The sequence below is a fragment of the Lissotriton helveticus genome, chromosome 6, assembly GCF_964261635.1.
Source record: "Lissotriton helveticus chromosome 6, aLisHel1.1, whole genome shotgun sequence".
NCBI lineage: Eukaryota > Metazoa > Chordata > Amphibia > Caudata > Salamandridae > Lissotriton > Lissotriton helveticus.
Window position 1 is genome coordinate 1992241477 of NC_136067.1, and position 23184 is coordinate 1992264660.

Sequence of the window (23184 nt, forward strand, 5' to 3'; positions counted from 1 at the left end):
CTTCAAAACCCTATGCACCATACATGCAGTCTTCTATCCACTGGCACACTTGTCTTTCACATCTTCAATTCTCCACTCTGCATCCTTACACTACCACCAAACAGTCTGTCACTGCTGTTGCACTATTGTAGTGACCCATTCAGCAGTATGTGCTTATCCATTCACTGCGCTAAAACTAAAGCACTTATAAATTCAGTCAGGAACTGTCCTTGCAGAACTGTAATCATTCAGTCAGTACCCAAACACTCATGCAGCAAAGTAGGCATTAGAACATGGACTGCTTCAAACCCATATACACTTTGCATGCAGTCTTCTATCCACCTGCACACTTGTCTTTCACATCTTCAATTCTCCACTCTGTATCCTTACACTTCCACAAATCACTCTGTCACTGCTGTTGCACTATTGTATTGACCTTTTCAGTAGTATGTTCTAATGCAGTCACTGCGCTAAAACTCAAGCATTAATAAATTCACCCTGGCAGTTTCACCAACAGTGCAGAAAGAAGCATAGGCTTGTAACATATTTATGTACATATGTTACATTCATGTGCTTCGTAAGTACTACAGTATACTGCAAGAAAACACCTTATAGAGTTATGCTGTAGCACCTCCTTATAGTTCTGCACTTTCATATTCACCATACACTACCAATGTGTTCTTTGGTTAAATTTTTCAATTATGCTCTACACATTCATTCAAAAAAGTTAGTTCTTAAAAGAACTAGTTGTTTTGCTGTTTTGTTAGATTTTTTGAACAATTTTTTTTAGTTTTTTTTTTAAAGAAAAAAGGGAACTGTCCAACTAAGTATAACGTCCCTGAAACCTATCGTTTTTTTCAGTAAATTTAAAAAAAAATTTAAATGCTAATTTCTAACTATATCGTCCTTGAAACCTATGGTTTTTTCAGTGAATTACTAAGGTTTTTTAAACGCTAATTTCTAACTATAACGGGACTAATACCTATGTTTCTTTCAATTAATTTCTAGGGTTTTTTAAATGCTAATTTTCAACTATAACATCCCTGAAACCTATGGTCTTTTCAGTTATTTTCTAAGGTTTTTTAATTGCTCATTTGTAAGCGTAAGAGGCCTGAAACCTATGGTTTGTCCAGGGAATTTCTAGTTTTTTTTTAAAAGCTAATTGTAAATTTATTATTTTTTGTATTTTAATTTAATTATGTAATGTCCTATGTCTTTTAAAATATATGTATATTAAAAAATATAGGAGTCACGTACCCACCGTGTACCTATCACGGTCGGTGTGCAAATTCAAGCCGCCATATTGGAAAAGACGAGAAGGAGCCATGTTTGGTTAGCAATGGGTGCGCAGTGCCTGGCCCACATGTAACGTCATATACGTATGGGAGCCCGTTTGGTAGGAGAATAAAGGGCGGTCCCCCCCCTGCATAATGTAATGAACGTGTGCAATCGCGCTGGGTGAAAGACTCCGGTAAAACATTTTTTATGTTGAAAACTATACGTGTACTTGTTAAATCTGTATGTTATATCAAGAAATTATGTAAACTAATTATGAAAATGATATATTTCTAACTGCAATAAAGTTATAATACTGTTAAATATACTTTCTTAAAGTTGGTTGGGGTGCGTGCTGGGTGCATCCCGGGTGCGTGTCTCCCATGTGACTTTAAAAGAAAGCATTCATTCGTTCATAAGGTTTTCTATTCAATAAGTTGGAGGACCACACCCATTTTTCTCATTCTTCATACATCATCCCAGGAGACACACCTGCTGCGTTTTTTGAGATTTCGTGTATATTTCTTTGGTGTTTTCCTTTTCACATTGAAATGTCTTCTTCTATTTCTGTGCTGCATATTCCTTCAGAAGAAGAAGAATCCGAATTTTATTGAAGAAGAAGAAGGACAGCATTGTGTGGAAATGTTTCACTATTTCACCTGGTGCAAAAAAAAGTGAATGCGCGAGTCAGCTGTACTAGGGGGAGTGATAAAAAATACTCCTGGGGAACATCTAGCATGTTCAAACATCTGCAGACAATTCACCCTCAACCATTGGCAAGGGAACAACTGTGATGTGTGCAAGAACAAATGCAACAACATGACCAGGGAGCTAGTCCCAGCATTTCAGGAGCCTCAAGTTCCTCATCTCGAGGCCCGGATATTTGTTCAGAATTAACCTATCTTAAACAACTTTGCAACAATGTGGTTTGCTATGGGGAGCCTTCCGTAGATGCAGTGGTTTCTGTAGCAAGAAATCACCACTGTTGATTTTGTTTTTTTAATTGCTAAAGTTCAAACTTAGAGCTTTGAATTTCCGTTTTTTTTAAAGAAACACCAAAAAACATATACTAAATAGTTTAAAAAATACAACAAAATTATAAAACCAAATAAAGAAGAAAAAAAGAGTTTGTTTCAGAACTACCTTACTTGGTTAAAAAACAGAGAAATAACTGCATGCTACTGAGTGGGTGATTGCATGAGTATATTAGTAGATGTTGATTTATTCAAACAATGCATGGGTAGGTCATGGGTCATTTTATGACTGCATAAGTAGTGCCTATTTACCTTGATTATTAGAGTACTGAAAAGAGAGTGCATGATGAATTTGCAAGTGCTTGTGTATTGACAGAGGTATTGGATAAGTACATGGTACTAGATGGGTGATTGCAGGAGTGCACGGGGAGTGACAGTGTGATTACTGGAATGCATGGGTACTACCTTCAGAATTGGAGGAGTGAATAGGTAGTGTGGAGGTGGTCAGAGGACTGCACATTTGAATGTAGCTCTTATTTGTGAACATTTGAATGTTCATGATCACAAAAGGCGGAAACAATGCTTTTACCAGGAAATATTTCAAAGGCATTCTCACATTGTGATGCTCACAAACATAACAATCAATCAATCAATTAACCAGGATTAAACCGTTGCTGATCACCTGTGAGGGTGTTGTGGCGCTGTGAACCATTGGCTGAGGGGTAGGTGAGGGAACTTCAGTTGAACAGCTAAGTTTTGAGTCCTTTCCTGAATTCCAGCAGACAGGGTGTGGTCCAGAGCTGAAGGGAGGAGGTCATTCCAGGACTTTGGTGCCTGATAGGAGAAGCAGCATCCTCCAATGTTGCTTCTGCAGATGTGGGGGGTGTGAGCGAGGGAGTGGTAGGTGGAGTGCAGGAGTCTGGTGGGTTGGCGGAAGCTCAGGTGGCGGTTGATGTATGGTGGTACTTGGTTGTGTAGAGCTTTGTAAGTGTGGATCAGCATCTTGAATGTACTTTTCTTCTAAATTGGCAGCTGGTATCGCTTCCTGAGGTGGGTGATTATGTGGGTTCATCTGGGGAGGTTGAGTGCTCTGTAATTCCTACATAGAGAGCGTTGCGGTAGTCCAGCCAGCTGGTGACCATGGTTTAAGTAACGGTTCTTCTTGTTTTGATGAGGAGCCATTTGAAGGTGTTAAGGAGCATGCGAAGGGAGAGGAAACTGAATTGATATGGTTTCTAATGGTGGGCTTGCTGTCCAGAATGATGCCAAGGTGCTGGCATTGACTGTCGGAGTTGATGAGGGTCTTAGTTTGGAAGGCCACCAGAAGCTGTTCCACAATGAGTAGTTATTCCAGAAGATTAGCAATTCTGTTTTGTCTGTTTTGAGTTTTAGCAGTTGTCTTTCATCCAGTTTGAGATGCTAGTCATGCATCTGTGGAAGTTGGCCATGGAGGCGGAGGGTCTTCCGACAGTGCGAGGATGATTTGGGTGTCATTTTCATGGGATATGAAGTTAAGTCTGTGTGTTCTGATGATGTTGGCAAGGGTGTCATGTAGGTGTTAAACAGAGTGGGGCAGAAGGACTAGCCTTGAGGGACACTGCAGATGATGTTCTTGGGTTTGGCAGTGACAGGATAGAAGCATGCTCTCTTGGTTCTCCTGGTGAGGAAGGAGGCAATTCACCTGAGGGCATTTCCTTGAATTCCAATGTAGTGGAGTCTCTTGATGGCGGTGCTGTGGGATTCACTTGAGGTGGATCAGGGCTGCTGTGTCTCCCCAGTGAAGGAGGGTTCTGAGATCATTGGTGGAAGTGATTAGGGGGGTTTTGGTGCTGTGGATGGTGCAGAATCCAGATTGAAAGGTGTCCCGAAGACTGTTGTTTTCTAGGTCCTCTGTGAGTTGACGGTTAATTGCCTTTTCAAGGATGGGAAGGGGAGCAGAGAACTGAGACGGTACCTCTTGAGGTTGCCTGGGTCAGCAGTTTGTTTCCTGAGAAGGGGCTTGATCTCAGTCTGTTTCCATTCTTTGGGGAATGTGGCCATGGTGATGGAAGTGCTGAGGATGACAGTGACTTTGTTGCTGATTGTCCTGCTCCTGAGGTTGAAGATATGTTGGGGGCAGGGCTTTGAGGGTGCTCCAGAATGGATGGATTCCATGAGGGCGGTGGTGTTTTGCGTGGTGAGCTGGTCCCAGGTGGTGAGCAGGTGGTTGTGGTTTGCGATTTTGGGAGCCAGGAGTATGAGAGTGTTGCCGGCAGTGGGTTAGTGTATGAAGTTTTTATAAATGGAGGCAATTTTATCATGGAAGAAATCTACAAGGGTGTCGCAGAGTTTATAGGAGTCGGTGATGATGTTTTTGAAGGCTGAGGGGTTGGAGAACTCTCTAGAAATGTTGAAGAGTTATTTGCTGTGATTATAGGTGTCATAGATGTGGACGGTCAATGTGTTCTTTCTTTGTTTTTTTCAGGAGTGGTTGGTATTGTTTGAGGGATGTCTTGAAAGTACCTCAGTATGGTTGAGCCAGGTTTCAGTGAGGAAGATAACATTAGAGGCTTTTGAGCTGATGGGTCCTAGCACCTCATCACTATAGATCATGAAGTGCTACAGGATTCCAAATGAAATGCTTTGCTCAGGTGATCTGGAGAATGAAGAGCTGGAGTCTGAAGAGCTACAAACTAGAGAGATGCTGCAGAATCCTGTTCATAAGTGTCATAATCAAGCAGAGAGATCCAGACCTGGTGTGGCTTTTATACCGGAATGGAGTCAAACTCTACATGACTGCCGAATCCATTTTTTCATGGCTAAAGCAGGGTTGAAATTCATTAGCTCAGTGTCCATACAACAATCTGCTTATTTTAATATTCTAGCACACCAGATGTGTGCATTGCTCAGGAGGCCCCCATATCACGTCTCCTGGCATGTGCCATGGGCTTGAGTAAGGCCCATCCAAAGAGAAACTCCTTTTCAAATGTGTGACTATGTTCCCATGACCTGACCTTGGCACTAATAATGACAGATGAGAACTGATTATACGATGGTTCAGGCATTTTTACCTGAGCTTCTGGTCCTCTTTGATAAACTGTGTAGCAAATATGTATAGCATGTGTAAAAGTGCTACAAAACCTCTGATGGTTGGGATGTGCATTGAGGTCACTTTCTCTATATAGGGAACCCCTAGGGTTATAGGTTGCTCCATACAGTTTGTGGTAGGGGGAGAGGTGTGGCGCAGCGGCCAGGGTGGTTGACTACGGAGCGCAGGGCTCACAGTTCAATCCCTTCCACCAGCGGCAGCTCAGCTCAGCACCCTGTGACTCTGGGCAATAACTCACTTAATATTCCCAAAGTCCCCCAGCACCTTGAGGCCCTTAGGAGTGAGTAGTTTGTGCTTCACAAATACCTGATTTGGCAGTGAGAGAGTGCTGTCTCCCCAATCCAAACATGCTTCCCCTGAACTGCATCTCTCACTTCTCACCTCCCTATGGAATGCTTTGCTAATCCATTTTCACAGCCTGGCACCAATACCTACCTTGAAAGAAAGAGAAGGACAGACCAGTTCTAGAAGACAACTGTGCAAGCTATCTTGAATAACGCCAGCCCAAAGAAATTATCAAAAAGTAAGGGCACCATACACACTACTTGCAGTGAAGAGCAGCTTCCTGCCCTTCCTCCCTATTCTGTATGCTGTGAAAAGAATTGAGTTGACATAAGCAAAAGCAGGAGAACATCTTCTCCCAAAACTAGTTTCCATAGAGATGTTGAGCACTGAAATGAAAATGTTCATTGAGTTTCGTGGTTGCCCCTATGTCTTTGTGGTCATCAAACTGATCAATCAGATTCAGAGGTTATGTCCATTTTTTCTGGAAGGGGACAAAAGCAAATTCCTGCAAATTATATGGTGTTCATTTGTTTATTTACACTTGGGGATCTGATCACCTGTGTAGAGGAAGGCAAAGCCCAGCTGAATAAATCCTGCTGCCTCTCCTTCGGGGGTAGGATCAGGGGTAGGGACCCTAAGAGTAAGGGAAAAATATCCATTTATCCATCCATCATTTTTTCCCAATGATTACTAATGACGTATTCTGAACCGGAAGAGAGGAGGAAAAAAAGGAACTTCAAAGCATGCTGCTAGCTCACCCTTTCCACCACTTGGACACTATAGATGGCCAGCTTACCCAGAATTCTTCTTTCTTTTTCTCTTTTGTGTCTGGCTGTGAGGATTCGGGGATTCCTCCTTGACTTGAATCCCCATCTTAATACTCATCTTTCTCTGCTGGATGCAGAGAGGTTTTGTGTGCAACATAAAAGCAATTTCTTAGCAGGATGGGGTGTGCTGATCCCTGTGTTTGGCATTTCTACTGTCCGTTTTTGGAGATGGTAAGAAATGTCAGATATTGACCATGGCATTAGTAAGACTGCTGTGTTAAAAGTTAGGACGTGATACGCAGTAACCCGTGAAACTGCAGCTCCCAGTGTTGGACCATGACAGGAGCCCTGCCCACTCATGTGCAGTAACATATTTTCGGTTTCAGCCCATTAATCCCTTTTTCTTGTGGGTATATATGGGAGCACGGTTGTGGCCAATGATTGTCCTTTTTTGAGTAGCCCTTTTATTTTATGCGTAAAATTTCTAGAAACATTCCTTTAACAGCTTTTTCTTCAGCTTCAAGCTCGCATTCTCCATCAAGAAAGAGATCAGGAGAGATTTTAGCCTTTATTATTTTTTTAAGAAGAGGCTCCTGTGGTTTTTCTTTTATATCTACAGTGATGGTTGATCCAGCGCCCCTATAGAAATTCTGTCTCAGCAACGCTACCCAACACCAGATACTCACCATTAATCATAATTCACTCACAATTCCCATTAACCAACGAGACAGATTATGGGCAGCTGAATCATGTGACCTAATTAAACAGAACCTTATTTATAAACTATTTACACATTTATATACAATACCATGGCTTGCGCATAAAACATATTAATTAAGTCACTAAGGTAAATGGATCAACTAGTGGTAACAAGACCATAAATAACAAGCCCAACTTGTTGTTCAAAAGTCTTATTTTATTAATTACATTTCAGTAAATGCATTTTATTGAGTTCTTTATTAGCAATTTCAGCAACTTTTAATTGAGGATTAGCACATTAGGATGACAATTCAAAGTAAATCAATTAGCATGAATCAAGAAAATAAGCAGTTTTCATCACCTAAGTTCCCTAACTAAAACTCACTTAGGCTAAAGAAATAGTCATTAACCCTATTGATCCTTACGTGCTCCAAAAATTCCTTCAGCACTGCACGCCTTTCAGGATTCGGAAAGCGAGAAGCGCCCTCCCTCCAAATTGGTCAGTTTTTATACCTTTTCTGACTAGCTAAAGTATCTTTATCACACATTCGTTCAGAAAATCCGAGTCTCCAATTGGCTGAGCCATGTCAGTCCACCATTAGGTAATATTTTTCTGACCAAGTCCGGTGCCTCATCATAGCCCTTATTGTTCTTAGTTTCTCCATCCTTTTGCTTCCTCAAAAAGATACATTCTCCGTGCACAAACTTCTCACTTCCTAATCTTGGCAGGGCATACTGCATCCTGTCCTTGGAAATGTCACCAAGAACACATTCAACTCGACCATGATTGCTTCTGCATTAAACGTTTGTCAGTTCAGCAAAATACTCTATCGTCTGCGCATGAGTGAAGGCTTCACTCTGGTCAAGTTTCATACTCTGCAGCACTGCCAGCCATTTTCTTAGGCCCATTCGTCAAAACTAATGTATAAACAAACACAAGACATTAATTAATGAAAGAATACGAATTTGTTTTGTTAACCACCCTCCTTTGCTAATTTTTAACCCATTAATAAATGTTACCTAGCTGAAGCAAAGAAAGCAGCAAATAGGATTCTTTCTCAAACGTATGCCACATAAAGACGAAAAGACATAACATAACCACACACAAATGAGCACATGCTATTAATCAAAACAGCCGCATTTAATACTGACAAGGACAATAGACAAGATTCATTATTATTTTTTACACACTTGCAGATGCAACATAGAGCACATATGTTAATCCCTTATGTCATGTATGCGTTTTAATCTAAGTTGATTTAGTACATATCACTCCATGCTGATTATTAAAATTATATTATGGAAGTTTAACTTTGCAAGTTGAAACAAATGTATTTCTGAATCTCGCTCCATCAACTCCCTAATCTGGTGATTTCAAAATCACCAAACTACACCCAAAAATTTAGCAACATTTTATTTCATGAACATGTTTTGATTTACACTGTATTAGTATTTCTAAAGTCTTGTCTCAGCTGTTTGTCTGCAACTCTCATATTGAGTTCTACGAAACTCTTCCAGTTCTATCTCTCTCTCCTGTTCCTTTCTAAGCTTGTAGATTCTCTTCTTTTCCCTTAGGTATTTCTTTCTCTTGTGTAACATGCAACTGATTTTTAACAAAAGTATCACAAAGACTATAACTAATAAGGGTGTCAGAATGTTGCCTAGGATTGAACTACCTATCTCTTGAAACCAGGTTTTGATTGCTGAAATTCTTTTGGTCAAACGTTCTGAAAAATCTTCCTCTTCTAAAGGTACAATTTCTGAATGAATCTCTGAAATGTTTTTAATGTACATCTCAATACTCTGACTCTTATCTGGGATATAGGTACAGCAGTGTTGGACATGTAAAATGCCACAAACTCCTCCCTCTTTTGCTAGCAAAATGTCTAACGCAAGACGATTCTGCATTACCATAGACCTTATAGCAATGAGCTCAGTATCCTCTAATTGAAAGCCACTAGCTGTATCAGTTGACAATCTGTCAACAATTGTAGACAGTTTTCTGATTTTAACTGCATTCAGGGTTATACCTACTAAAGGTGTTACTGCTTCAAAGATGTCTCCCAAAATTTCTGAGAAACTTTCTCTTTTAAATCTGCTCAGATGACTTTTAATTTCAAATGAACCCTCTGCATTTCTGTCAACATGAACATTTTTGGGAAAAACTAATCCAATAAAACAAGTCCCATACCAGTGGTCAGGGAGATTGTAATAAGCCTTGTCCCCACATTCAAAATAAATTCCAGGAAAAATTGGATATTTGCCACCTTTTAATCCCCAACCCCCCGTGATCTAATAAGTGTCTTCACATTGACTGGCACCCACAAAGTAATTGTCGAACAATGTATTATCTCTCCTAATACAGAATTTACCACTAACAGGTTTGTCTATGTGAATTGCAACATTTCCAAAAGATTTGCCATTTAGCTTTTCATCCTCTATCTGCCAAAATTTCGATTTGGTTTGTTTAAGCATTTCGTTTCTCTTAAAAATTGCTCTTCTCTCTTCAACTAAATTCAGGAAAGACTTTTCTTCATTTCTCAACTTACAAGTTAAATTATTTTTAAAAGCATACTCATAGGTAAACTCATTAGTAACAATAAAGAATTCCCTCATCTGTTTGGCTTGTTTAAGCGTATTTAAGCTTTTGTCAATTTTCAAATTTGCAAAGATTTCGTCATGGTTCGAATAGTAATATTCTAAACGACCGGTTTGATAAAATAAGCTAGCTATCACACTACAGGTTATGCCATAAGTAAGAGGAATCATATTGTATGTCTTTAACTTCCATGACTTTTACATACTCAGCCAGAAGCCTTGAAAAAGTATTACTAGAAAAATCACCAACAGATCTATCTTGATGGACCTCTGGTTTGTGATCAATAATTCTGTTAGTTTTGCTTGTTACACCATGATTATCTTGTTTAGCCAAAGCTTCACTTGTCATATTTGCTTTATACGGCTCCTTGTCGATCCCAAAAGGGAAAATGACAGCTAAAATTAACCAAAGCAAGGTTATCAGAATCACATTTTACAACATCTCCTCAGAATGGAACATCTAGAATTGGCATTAGTATAAGTATAAGTCATCTTTACTCTGTTAACAATAGCCTTTCAAAGAAAACAAAAATAAAAAATAAAAAATAATTAAAAAAATGATTCTAATTATTCCATCACCCCCCTATTTTTGATTTTTTTTTAACACAAAACCTTATTTTCGAACAGCTTTTCTTCGACCTTGCGTCTTGCATCAATGTGTTTATCCAGCTAACACAATTTCTTCGACCTTGTGTCACCTAACACAATTTCTTCAACCTTATGCCAAAAACGAAACCTCAAATTTTACAGAAAATTTCAATCATTGTCACTATTGTCATCTATCTCTTCCTGACTGCTACTGTTCACCTCCACCACAGGTGGGATGATTATATAGGTCCACTCAGGAGACTTGTACTTCTGTTTTTTTTTTACAACTCTTTATGATCTACTACTGCTATCAGAGTCACCTTTTTGACTTGACACCTCATTTACTTGTATTTTTGATTTGGTCACCAATTTAAATTTCAAGCTTTCTCTTTCACTAGGCCAGTTATCACCTTTTCTAGGTAATTTCTTCTTTGGTTCAGTCACATTACATTCTGTTCTCCAAGCTCTTTTTCTGAAATTTCTTATTTGAGATTCTTCATCACTGTCATCAGTTTCACTATCAGATATTTGAATTCTGGACTCAGGTACTTCTTTACTCGGCAGCTTCACTCTGTTAGGAACTCTATCCTTATAGCTGGTACTTGGTAACTCGTCTTCTTCATGAATTACTTCTGACTTCCCAGTTTCACAATTTCCGTTCCTGCTTTCAGAGCTTCTCTCCTGCTTTTCAATACTCTTTTTATCATCGATTGCTTCTTAATCAGACTCTTTTTCCACTTCTTTTTCTAGCAGATCTTCATCATTATCAGAGTCTACTACTACAATTTCCAAATCTTTTTCATTCAATGCTTTATTCGCATTTGAACTTTCCAGATGTCGACTTCCTTGTCGATCTTCAGGATCTAGAGTTTTTCTCAGGTTCTTCCTCAGAGTCTGAGTCTGCAGTAGTGTCACCTTCGTCAGGATGTTCAGGTGGTGGCACACAAATTGTGTGACTCGCATGGATCCACCTTTTCAAACCCTTACACTTTACTGCATTTGTTGTTACAAGAATCACCTGTCTTGCCTTTTGCCACCTGGGTACTAGACAGTTTCTTCTTCGGTGAACTTTTGTTCTTACCCAGTCTCCTGGTAACAGATCATGTGCTTGCTCTTTGTCTCTTGTTATCACTTCAGTTCCCACCTGATGGAACACAGAAGTCACGACGTCAGAGAGATCCCTGCAGTACTCTGAAATAACGCTATCATTTATACTCATCAGTTTTTCTACAGGTAAAAATGCTTGTCTCATGACTCTGCCCATGACTATATCGTGTGGACTTAAACCTGTCTTTTTATCAGGAGTACTTCTTAGTGACATCAAAACAAGTGGAAGTGCATGTGTCCACTTCATTCCTGTAGCTAAACACATTTTTCCAATCCTGTTCTTAATTGTGCCATTTACTTGCTCAACAACACCTGATGCTTCTGGTCTGTAGGCACAGTGCAACTTTTGTTTATTGTTCAATGCTTCACAAACCATTTGAAACAGTGTGTTTTCAAAATGTGTTCCACGATCACTTTCCACAGTCACCAGAAAACCGTACCTTGGTATGACCTCCCTTAAATGTAATTTTGCAACAGTAACTGAATAATTGTGACGTGTAGGAAACGCTTCAACCCATCTTGAAAACAAACAAATTATCACAAGAACATAACGTAGCTGGGTATGGAGTGGCATGTAAATGAAATCCATTTGCAACCTGGTGAAAGGACCACCCTCCCGTCCTATGGTTCCCATGCTCACAACTGTTTTTCTGTTTGGGTTCATTTGTTGACAAATTAAGCATCTCTGGCACAAAGATTCTGCGATTATCCTGAATTTTGGGTTAAACCAATTCTGTCTGAAAAGCCTAATCATGGAATCCCTTCCAATATGTCCCTGACCATGATACATTCTGGCCATATCAGCAATCATGCTATTTGGTAAAACTGGTCTGTCATCTTTGTAAATCCAAATCCCATCTTCCTCTCGCTGTCTGCATTCTGCTTTTAACCATGAATCTTTCTCCTCTTCACTTGCCTAATCTTGTAAATCTTTTACTCCTTGCCATGTCTCAACTACAGATGTTAGCATAAGTGAACTCAGAACTCATTTCTGATTGGTGTTCCCGCAGAAGTTAAATAACCTCTTTGAGACCAGAGCTGACCATAATAATGGACAACTCCATATCCATGTTGACTGTCAGTCACTATGGTGATTTTGAGCTCTTTTGCTCTTTCACAAGCACAAATCAAAGCAATCAATTCTGCCACTTGAGCTGAACGAATTCCTTCAAGACATGATGCTTCAACCACATTTGCAACCGGGCAGACTGAATATGCTGCTCTCGGACAACCCTCATACGTTCTCAGACAAGAACCATCAACAAAGTAAACAAAATCTGGCTCAGGCACAGGAACATCTTTAATGTCCTGCCTAGGCTTGGTACAATATTCTAAAACATCCAAGCACTCGTGATCAATGTCATTTTCATTTCTAATTTCAGATACAGTGCCATCAGGCAATAAGGTAGAAGGATTTAAATTCACACACCTTGCTATTGAGACATTATCTGATCCCAGAATAACTTTCTCGTATTTGGTAAGCCTGTTACTTGTTAAATGCTGAATTTTGCTTCTAGTAAGAAGAATTTCAGCTGAATGGTGCACATATACTTTTACGGGAAATCCCATAATGATTCCCTCACTTTGCTCAAGGCTCACACTTGTTGCAGCTACTGCTTTTAAGCAGCCTGGTAATGCTTTTGCAACAGGGTCAAGAACTGCTGAAAAGTATGCTATTGGCTTTCTCAGTTTTCCATGTCTCTGAATAAGGACTGATAATGCGCATCTTTCCCTTTCGCTGCAGTATAGCTCAAAATCTTTTTCGTAATCTGGCATGCCTAAAGCTGGAGCTTCACACAAACTTCTCTTTAACTTTTCAAAAGCTTCAATCTCAATTTCTGTCGGAACAATTGGGTCTTTTATGTCAGCTTTTGTTAGTCTCTGCAATGGTTTTGCAATTACTGAAAATCCACTAATCCACTGACGACAATAACCAACCATTCCTAGAAACATTCTGACCTGTCTCTGTGTTTTTGGAGGTTGCATTCCTTGAATCATTTTATTTCTCTCAACTGTCACCTGTCTGATTCCTTTTGCTATTCTGTGACCAAGATATTTTACTTCCTGTTTGCAAAACTGTAATTTTGCAGGAGACACTTTATGTCCCTCATCTGCTAGGTGATTTAACAGTGTAATTGTATCTGTAACACAGTTATCTCGATTTTTGGCTGCTACTAGCAAGTCATCTATGTATTGCACCAATGTTGACTTACCAGGTAAATTCAAATTCTCCAAAGATTACTTTAGCAACCGATTAAAGATAGATGGACTTTCTGTATACCCTTGAGGGATACGACACCATGCTAGGATGCGATCCTGGAATCTGAACGCAAACATTTGCTGGCTATCCGGATGCAATGGAACAGTAAAGAACGCATTGCAAAGGTCAATGACTGTATACCATTCTGCATCATGCGGAATCTGATAAAGAATCACTGCTGGGTTTGGATCAACTGGGCAACATGAACAACTATTTGATTAACTTGAACTATCCTGTACGTTCCATTTGGCTATTTGATCCCCATAATCGGTGAATTACAAGGACTACTTTCAATTTCTTTCAACACACCTTGTTTTATGAATTTGTCAATTACAGGAATGACACCTTCAATTGTTTCTGCTTTCATTTTATATTGAGGAATGTTTGGAAAATCTATTCCCTGTTTCACTGTAATATTAACTGGGTCAACATTTTTCATCAAGCCCATTTCACTTCCTGTCAAATCCCACATTTCAGCATTAACTGTTTTTTATATTCTTCTGGGAGATTATCTTTGTCAAATGCAGGAAATAATTTAATTTCCTCTGCTTCACCATTAACATTGTTAATTTGTAAAGCCCATCTTCTTCAAATGTTTGAAGCTCAATACCCTCCGGTGAGCAATATATTTTGCAGTTCATCTTACACAATATGTCCCTTCCTAGCAAGTTTACAGGACTGCTATTGCAAACTACAAATCTGTGCTTGTCTTTAAATTTGCCAATTTCTACCTTTTTAGGCTCTGTCAAATCTGTTTTAATTTGCTGATTAGCTACGCCAACTACTTGGATTGAGTCCACAGAGAGAGGGAGGTTTTATATTTCCACTGATCTAACAGTAGAACGGGTAGCACCAGTGTCCACAAGAAAGGTGATTTCTACATCGTTCACCTTACCATTTATATATGGACCTGACTGATCTACCTCAAGAGTGGCTCCAAGCACACACTCTTCCCCCTCTCTCAGGCACCGTCATAAGTAATCCTCAGAATCACTTCCTCCATTTTCTGTCATCAAAAATTGTTGAGAAACATTTGGCACATTCACCCTTTGCGGTCTGATTACCTGATCACCTCCGTAGAATCCCGTTTCCGAATTGTACCTCTGACCATTCACACAATTTGGAAGTGGCGGTTGTGGAATCTGACTCTGCTGATTCACTACCTGTCGCTGTAGCTGTTGCTGCAGATTCAACTCATTTAACTGTCGCTGTAGCTGTTGCTGCAGAATTACATCATTCTGCATCTGTGGATTCAATGATGCAATTTTAAAATTTCTGGGCGGATTTTTACATTCACGCTTCCAGTGTCCAATTTTGCCACAATTAAAACAAGGTAACTTTTGTTACAGCTCTTCGAAATTAACAATGAATGTTGGCTTATTACCTTTATATTTCCCTTGATTCTGATTCTGACTAATAGTGATATTTTTATTCTCCAAATTTGCGATTTGCTGTTCAGCTACCTTCACCTGTGCCCACATTGCTTTTTCTTTTAGCTTTTTCTGTTTGTCATCTATCTCATCACTGCAGTATTTAGCCTTCCTCAGAATATCATCAACTGAGAGTGATTGCCAGCCGACAATCCTATTTCTAATCATCTCTCCAATTTCAGGTCTCAAACCATAAACAAACCTGCATATGAAGAGGCTCATGTCCTTTTCACTTAATTTTTTCCTAGCCACTGTACTGTTTAAACACCAGCAGTAATCTTTCATAAAATGAATGTACTGACTCTTTTGGCTCCTGATTTGATCTGTCTATTTTGACCCAATCAACTTCTTTTGGTGGAATCTTGTTTTTCAACCAGTAAATTACCTTATCATACAGGCCCATAACTTCCGATGATGGAGCACCTGTTACTGTATCTCGAGCAGGTTCTACTTTTGGCCAACTTACAGAAACTTTACATTCTGTCCAAAGATCTGACGGGACAACTATGTCAAAGAATCCGTCAAGATCAATCCACAAAACTTTTGAGACTTTGATGAATCTATTCACCTGTCAATACCATTCCACTGGCTTTTCTCTGAGCCGAGGAAAATCATTTGTAAACAAAATGTCCTGTCTTGACCAAGGAACATGCACATATCCACCTCCTGCTATTTCCCACATTGGATACTGATTTGCAACTATGCCTCTTTCTCTCCTTTCTTCCTCTCTTTTCTTTGTCCATTTCACTCTACATTTTCTTAAATCTCCCAATCTTTTTATATACACAATCAAATCTTTTATATGCAAAATTCTTCACATCGCATTGAAATTCTCAATGTCTCTTTCGGTAAAATCTAATCTGTAGTGTTTTCCCAAATTCTTCTGTTTGCTCATGTCAATTACTAATTCAGTAGCTAATTCTTCTAACTTTTCATATTTATTTTTCGTTTTCCATTGTACACTTTTACAAATAAATAATAATTCATCATCTTGATAATGCTTTAAATTGTCAGGTCCAATTGTGCCAATAATTAATTCCTCTAAATCTGCTTTTAATTTAGCAACATCAAGTTTTGGTGAACTTACATTTGATTTTTCAACACTCTTTTCTGGGGTTTCAGTATCAGATTCTGCACCCATTGGTGTTCTGCATGATGAACCTGGATTAAATGTTAAATCAGGCATCATTTTTTTCTCTCGATGTATTTCTGTTAAATCTGAATAACATTTTTCAGCTACTTTCTGAATGTCTGCATTTAATGGAATAGTTAAACCTGGATGTCTAATTTCTCCCTGATCGAATACTGGCTGAACAGGACCAATTGTTACTGGAACTTTTACTGCTTCCATACCTTTAGTTAACTGTCGAATTAATTCTTCTTTTGATTGTAAATATTCTGAAGCACTTGGAGTTTCTTCATCTCTTCCAGTTCCCATTTGACTTCTTGCAGTCTCATTTCGTGAAACTGGAGTTTCAGGAAAATTTCTACTTTCACCATATGCACTAGAATTAGTTCTCGTTTCTACTCTTTCAGGAGTTTGCGCATTATTCAGGTAAAATCTGGGTGATTCTTCATTAAGTGGTGGTGCACTTGGTGTGGTTCCTGTAGCAACCATCGGGGTAGACCATGTACAAGCTGGTTTAAAAGGAGTCTGTATCCGATTTGTGCTAAAAATTTCTTCTAAAATTGGATCTTCTAATTCACTTTCTTCAATATTATTTTTCTTTTGGGTATTCTTTTGACCTGGTACTTCAGTAACCATTACTCTCACTGGGTACATACCATTACACATGTCTGCGTTTCTCCAACGACGCATTCTATCTTCATGAGTTTCCCTTTTTATATCTAATTTTGTACCTCTGATTATAACACTGTTTTCTCGTGCAAGTTCAAACATCTCATCTTCCCATTCAACTAAAGCTTCAAATTGTGTAGGTCTAGGCTTCGGCACAAGAGCCATCATTTTTTCTCTCAAATTTTTCAAAACTCCTATATTAAACGACCCATCTTCTGGCCATGCTAAAACACCATCATTTTTGGTATAATCCATCCAACTATCAAACCAAAGGCATGTATGATAACCATATTCACCTTCCATATAGGCTGCAGGTGTTTTGTACTTATGAAGTAACTTTCCAACTCGCGTTTCTATTTTCTTGTCAGGTTTAATAAAATGTTTCAATCTCTGAAGCCAAGTAAGCTTCTTTTCCTCTTTCTTGTAGAAGTAACCCATGTTTTTAATCAAATCCGCTTACTTCTAAATGATCGTAAACGTTTCCTGGTTGTTCCGCAAAACCAGCCAATCCGTGCGCGAAACTCACCAACAAGCCAATCAGGTTGAGCTACGTCACCACCTTGCTCAACCAATAGAATTGCCGTATTCAGAATGAGCCAATCAGCTAACAGCTCGTCTGAGTCACGTGAGCCAATCAGCACGCTAGCTGTGACGTATGTTAGTCAATCACAGCGTGAACCCTGTGACGTACACAGCCGCTGCAGCTCCGCGTCTCTCGATCCTAGAGCTTACCCCTCCTTCACAAAATATTTTCACAGCGCCATTTTAAACAAAACTTTTCAATGATTTTCAATTAATAACGACAGAAAAACAAACCATTTGTCTGTTTCACTAAAATAAAGTGACAGTTTATACAATCATTCAAGTATTCTTTTGCGTGAAATAGACAACGCTATTATCACAGAATATTCAATTGTTGATAAAGTATCACTACTTTAACCTTCTAACAGGTAATAACGAACACGTTTCCCTCCGAATGCACATTTAAGTAACAATTCAAAGTTTGACTCGAACGGAATTACAAAATCATTTACGCACTTTCAAACAGAAAATTTCCCTAATTATACATACATGAAATCCTGGCAGGACTTTAACCAACCATAGAAATCCACATTTGCCAGGAAGAATAGACAACGCTTCCCTTACCCTCCACACAAGTTCAGATACATTTTATTACTTTATTCGCAGTGAGTTTTAAAACAGGATCCAAGTCCCTATACTCGAAAGCTACAATTTCATAGACAACCCTCACTATACATTCTACCTAGCACACCTAAAGTTTCCCTAAACTCATGTTGTACGTCCACAACACTAGTGATATATGACAATACCACTATTTTGAAACTGAACAAATGCACTGTGCAACTTTACTTGTCACACTACTTATATGCCGGCACAACTAGGAATTTTCACACTGCTGGAAAAAACCTTTCGACAACATTTAACAACTTGACAAACTTAACATGTTTTAGTCATTGATCCTATGTAATTACCATGTAACATGTCAGTTACCATAGTAACCGAACTCTGCTATTAAAGAATTGATCCAGCGCCCCTATAGAAATTCTGTCTCAGCAACGCCACCCAACACCAGATACTCACCATTAATCATAATTCACTCACAAGGCCCATTAACCAACGAGACAGATTTTGCGCAGCTGAATCATGTGACCTAATTAAACAGAACCTTATTTATAAACTATTTACACATTTATATACAATACCATGGTTTGCGCATAAAACATATTAATTAAGTCACTAAGGTAAATGGATCAACTAGTGGAACAAGACCATAAATAACAAGGCCAGCTTGTTGTTCAAAAGTCTTATTGTATTAATTTCATTTCAGTAAGTGCATTTTATTGAGTTCTTTATTAGCAATTTCAGCAACTTTTAATTGAGGATTAGCACATTAGGATGACAATTCAAAGTAAATCAATTAGCATGAATCAAGCAAATAAGCAGTTTTCATCACCTAAGTAGACAAGATTAATTAATTATTTTTTTACACACTTGCAGATGCAACATAGAGCACATATGTTAATCCCTTATCTCATGTTTGCGTTTTAATCTAAGTTGATTTAGTATATATCACTCCATGCTGATTATTAAAATTATATTATGGAAGTTTAACTTTGCGAGTCGAAACAAATGTATTTCTGAATCTCGCTCCATCATGGTACATATTTCCTCAGTGGGATAACTGGTTACTTCATGCTCCATTTCCATAGGAGGCCTTAAACCCTTCAGGAGCACTTTACTCATAATGGTCTACTGTTGCGTAAGCTATTACTTTGTCATAGCTCTATAAGGTGTGCTTCCCACCCACAAGTGACATTGGTGAACTTAGATTAAGGCCCCAGTGGTGACTGTAAAAGACAGATTACTCTAGCCCTGCAAAACACTATTGAATGCGCAAATTAGATGGAGGCATTGCTTTTGGATTAATAACAACCCCATAAAGGGATCAGGTGCACAGTGAAAACAGCAACAAACCTTTTTTGTTATTCACAGTATCATACACACACTGTACTAAGATGAATACACAATTTTAAGTAAAAACTACAGAGAATAATATAAAAAACACCAAGAAGCAAAGCTACTTGCAGTCTAGAGCTCCTTAGGAAGAAGAGATGAACTGCATACTTTGTTGACAGCAAAGACTATCTTTATCAGTGGAGGTGTGTGGCCAGTGTTCCCTGCGAAGGCATAAACACATGCTGCGGCCTTCCTTCAGGGATCGGTTTCTGTCTTCAAGTAAGACTTAGCATCTGCAAAGTGTGCTAGCTGTACTTTCTCTGGCAGAATCTTGGGCAAAAATCTGGGCAAAGAACCTCTCCTGACAAGTGGTAGTCATTATATATTAAATCTTATCGGAGATTAGCATTTCTTATGTGTGTTACGGAATGTATAACATAGATTATATGCCTCAAGGTGTGCGTCACAGACGTTTCCTTATGAACATTTAAGGTAAAATTATGTCAATTCGGACTACATTCTTTTGGTTATTAGTCTGTATGTGCTCTTATTTAACTTTGACAGAGTGGAAAGTAGATATTTGGCCTGGACAAATGTTGCATCAAGAGTTGTCTATGTCATCAATCCAATGGCTTTACGTTTTCACAGTTCTTAGAATGATAGGGTCAAATGACATCTGCATTAAATGGCAGACATGACAATGACTGCATGAATCTGGAATGATGGGGACTTCTATTGTCTAAGATTGAGATGTTGGCAACTTCCATTATCCATGATGGAGTCAGACCTACATAAAATGGAATTGGACCTTAGGGGCTTTACAACACGACTACTCAATCTTCTGAATTGTCTACTGACACCTTTTGAGGACAGGATCTTTAGGACAGATTTGGGGATGGTATTTCTTCCTGCAGAAAAAGGAGCAACTGAGAGCAGGGCTCAGTCTAAAGTTCTGGCTTGTCTCTGGTTGAAGGTTCAGTGTCAAATGGCTTCCTGTCTATGTCTGGTGTCATGGGCCCGAATGCTATTATTCATAGCCTCTTCTGGTTAAAACACTAAAATATTGGAAACCTTTCATCCACTGTCATCTCATCTAGTGCCTCTGCTTCAATGTATTAAATAGCTTCAAAAGCTTGAAGTGGAAGTACACAGTAAGACACACTACATGTGTGAGATAATTTTGACACATGTTATGTTGTTATCTTGTGCAGTGGTTCTTAACCTTTTAACGTCTGTGGATACTGACTTAATCATTACTACAATCTGGGGAACCCTACTGATAATTATTGAAATATGGGGACCCTTACTGAGTGAATATTGGAATGGGAATCCAGAGACCCTGGCCTAAGCAATTTCAATGATTTGAACTGCAAAACAGAAACAAGCATTCATCAAGCTAATACATAAATTAGGAAATATTTGATTTAATTGAATGTAAATGTAAATGTATAGGCATTTATATAGCGCACTAATTACCCGTAGGGTCCCAAGGCGCTTCGACCGCTGCGAAACCCTTCCTGGCTTCCCTGAGAGATGGTCCCTTAATGGGTATCTCCAGGGTGAGACCAGGCATCCCCGGCGGTCTGGTGGGGCCGTTAGTGAAGATGAGGCAAGCTAATGCCCAGAGTTGCCGAGTGTGAACGCTGATCAGAGTGGGCACCGAGGCGAGAGAATTATCGAGTCCGCTGACCCTGGTCCAGAAACCTGCCACGCCGGGGATCGAACCCTGGTCCCGGGCCGTCCTCTGCTCTCGGGTCTGCCGCCTCTAACCAGTGTGCCACACTACTTCAAATATAAAAACAATCAAAATTTTAATTTAAATTAGAAGGTTGGAGCTGTTCCGGGATGGCTGCAGAGAACCGCGCTTCCGTATAGCCAGAGGTGATGCTGCCCCACCCCGGTAATGGAGTTTTGGAGTACCAGTACCTGAGAGGGCGCGTCACTGAAAATGAAGGTTCTCCTGGCAGTCTCCCTCTCCCCTTTACAGCCGGTGTTCTGCTGCTGGCGTTCGTGGCAGCCTCTTATCCTTCAATGGGCTGGCATGAAGCTTTGTGGCACCGAGGCGACTTTCGATGAAGACGCCAGGAACAACTACGGAGGCTGCTCGGCAGAGGGAGCTCGGAGGTCAAAAGCAGGAGGTAGCAGGATTTTTCTCCATGGCGGTTCTAATGCATTTAGTGAATTTAAGTTGTGATCGGGACAATTGAAACTGCCTGGGAGCAGTCTGGGAGACATTTTAGTTTCTGAAAATCTTTTGACTAGAAAATATATTGCTCTGGAAACCAATAGAGGTGTGATTGAGTGCTCAAGAATGGGCTTGAAAATGGACAGAGTGATGTATTATAAATCGCCTACCAGGGCACATCACGCTGTGTTCAGGGGGAGTGTTGAATACACAGAGGTTCTAGCCGCCCCTCCTCTCCCAAGCTCTCAGTAGATTCTTCCCAAGAGACACTTTGGTCCATTTAACAAAACAGGCTTCCAGGCAACACGTTTACTTGGTACACTCCCACTAGCACTCTGCATACTGACATTATACTGCAACGTGTAAGCCGTCCTGGGAGGCCGATATATCCCTTCTGGCAGGGCTGGGGTGGTGGTCGGAGGCCGAGCAGCCCTGCTGAAGATGAACTGTGATTCTGGGCAAAACAATCAATCAATCAATCAATCATCTTCATTTCAGTTTATAAAAACATAAAAGATGATAAAAACATTTCAAAAGTACCCATAGACCATTACATTATTATTTGGAATACATACACAATAAAGACCTTTCCAGCAATTTTTAAAATAAATATATTTAAAACTGTTGTAAAACATTGAGGGGTTGAATTGGATCACATTCTGAAATAGTAAAACGAGAAAAAAAATACAAATTCACTATGTAATTAATTTACTTCCTTTGATGTAATACAAAATTAGTGCCGTGTTGATAGTAAGTTCCATATAATTGACAAACCTAAACTGCAAGTGCAAGACACAAAGTGCTTAGTATATTTTCACCAAAATGTCATGCCTTCCTTTTCCTTATTAGACTCACACTAAATAAGTACCTGCTCACACTGAAAACTACTGGTTGTGATGTATCTGATCTCTATATATTTTTTCTGCCTCATTATAGGATCTTGTATCCATAAATCGGCAGATGGGTTTGATCCATTTCCTTCTATTTTAATGTAAGATGGGCAGAAGAAGAGTGGATGTGATTCATTTTCTTTTGCACCCATAGTACATAAATCACAGCACTCAGTACTTTGATTCTCATTGTTATGGACCCATTTCAATGAGTTAGCATTTATCTGTAATACGCCGTAACAAAATTTAAGATATAGAGATTTTGCCAACTGTGGCAGTACTTCATCTGAAAATAGCTGAAAGCTCCAAGTTGATTTCATTAGAAGAAACTGCGTTGTCAATGTACCTGATGCTGAGCTATGCAATAAACTAGCTTGAATATAAGCTCAACAAGTTTGCTTTAATACGTTTTTGGAAGCCATAGTCAGTTCAGCTGGACATTCCCAAAATTGTTTAAGACCTAATTTATGTAACCAACCATGGATATGTTTCAACCATACTAATCCTTTTATATTTTTAAACTTTAAAATTTCCTCTAGTCCTTCTCTATAGTGGACAAGTTCTGGTGTGGACCACAAGTGAACCCAAAACAATAATGGTCGTAGACTTGTCTGTTAATCTATACGGCATATATTAAGGTCCATTACTATGGGAGTTAGCTGTGTGCACTTCAGAAGTCTCAATAACTTTCTAAAAAACGTATTCACCTCCACCCAGACAGTATTGTTATTCAAAGGGACCCATAGTTCTGCCCCATATACACATGCATGCTGATTTTGCCTT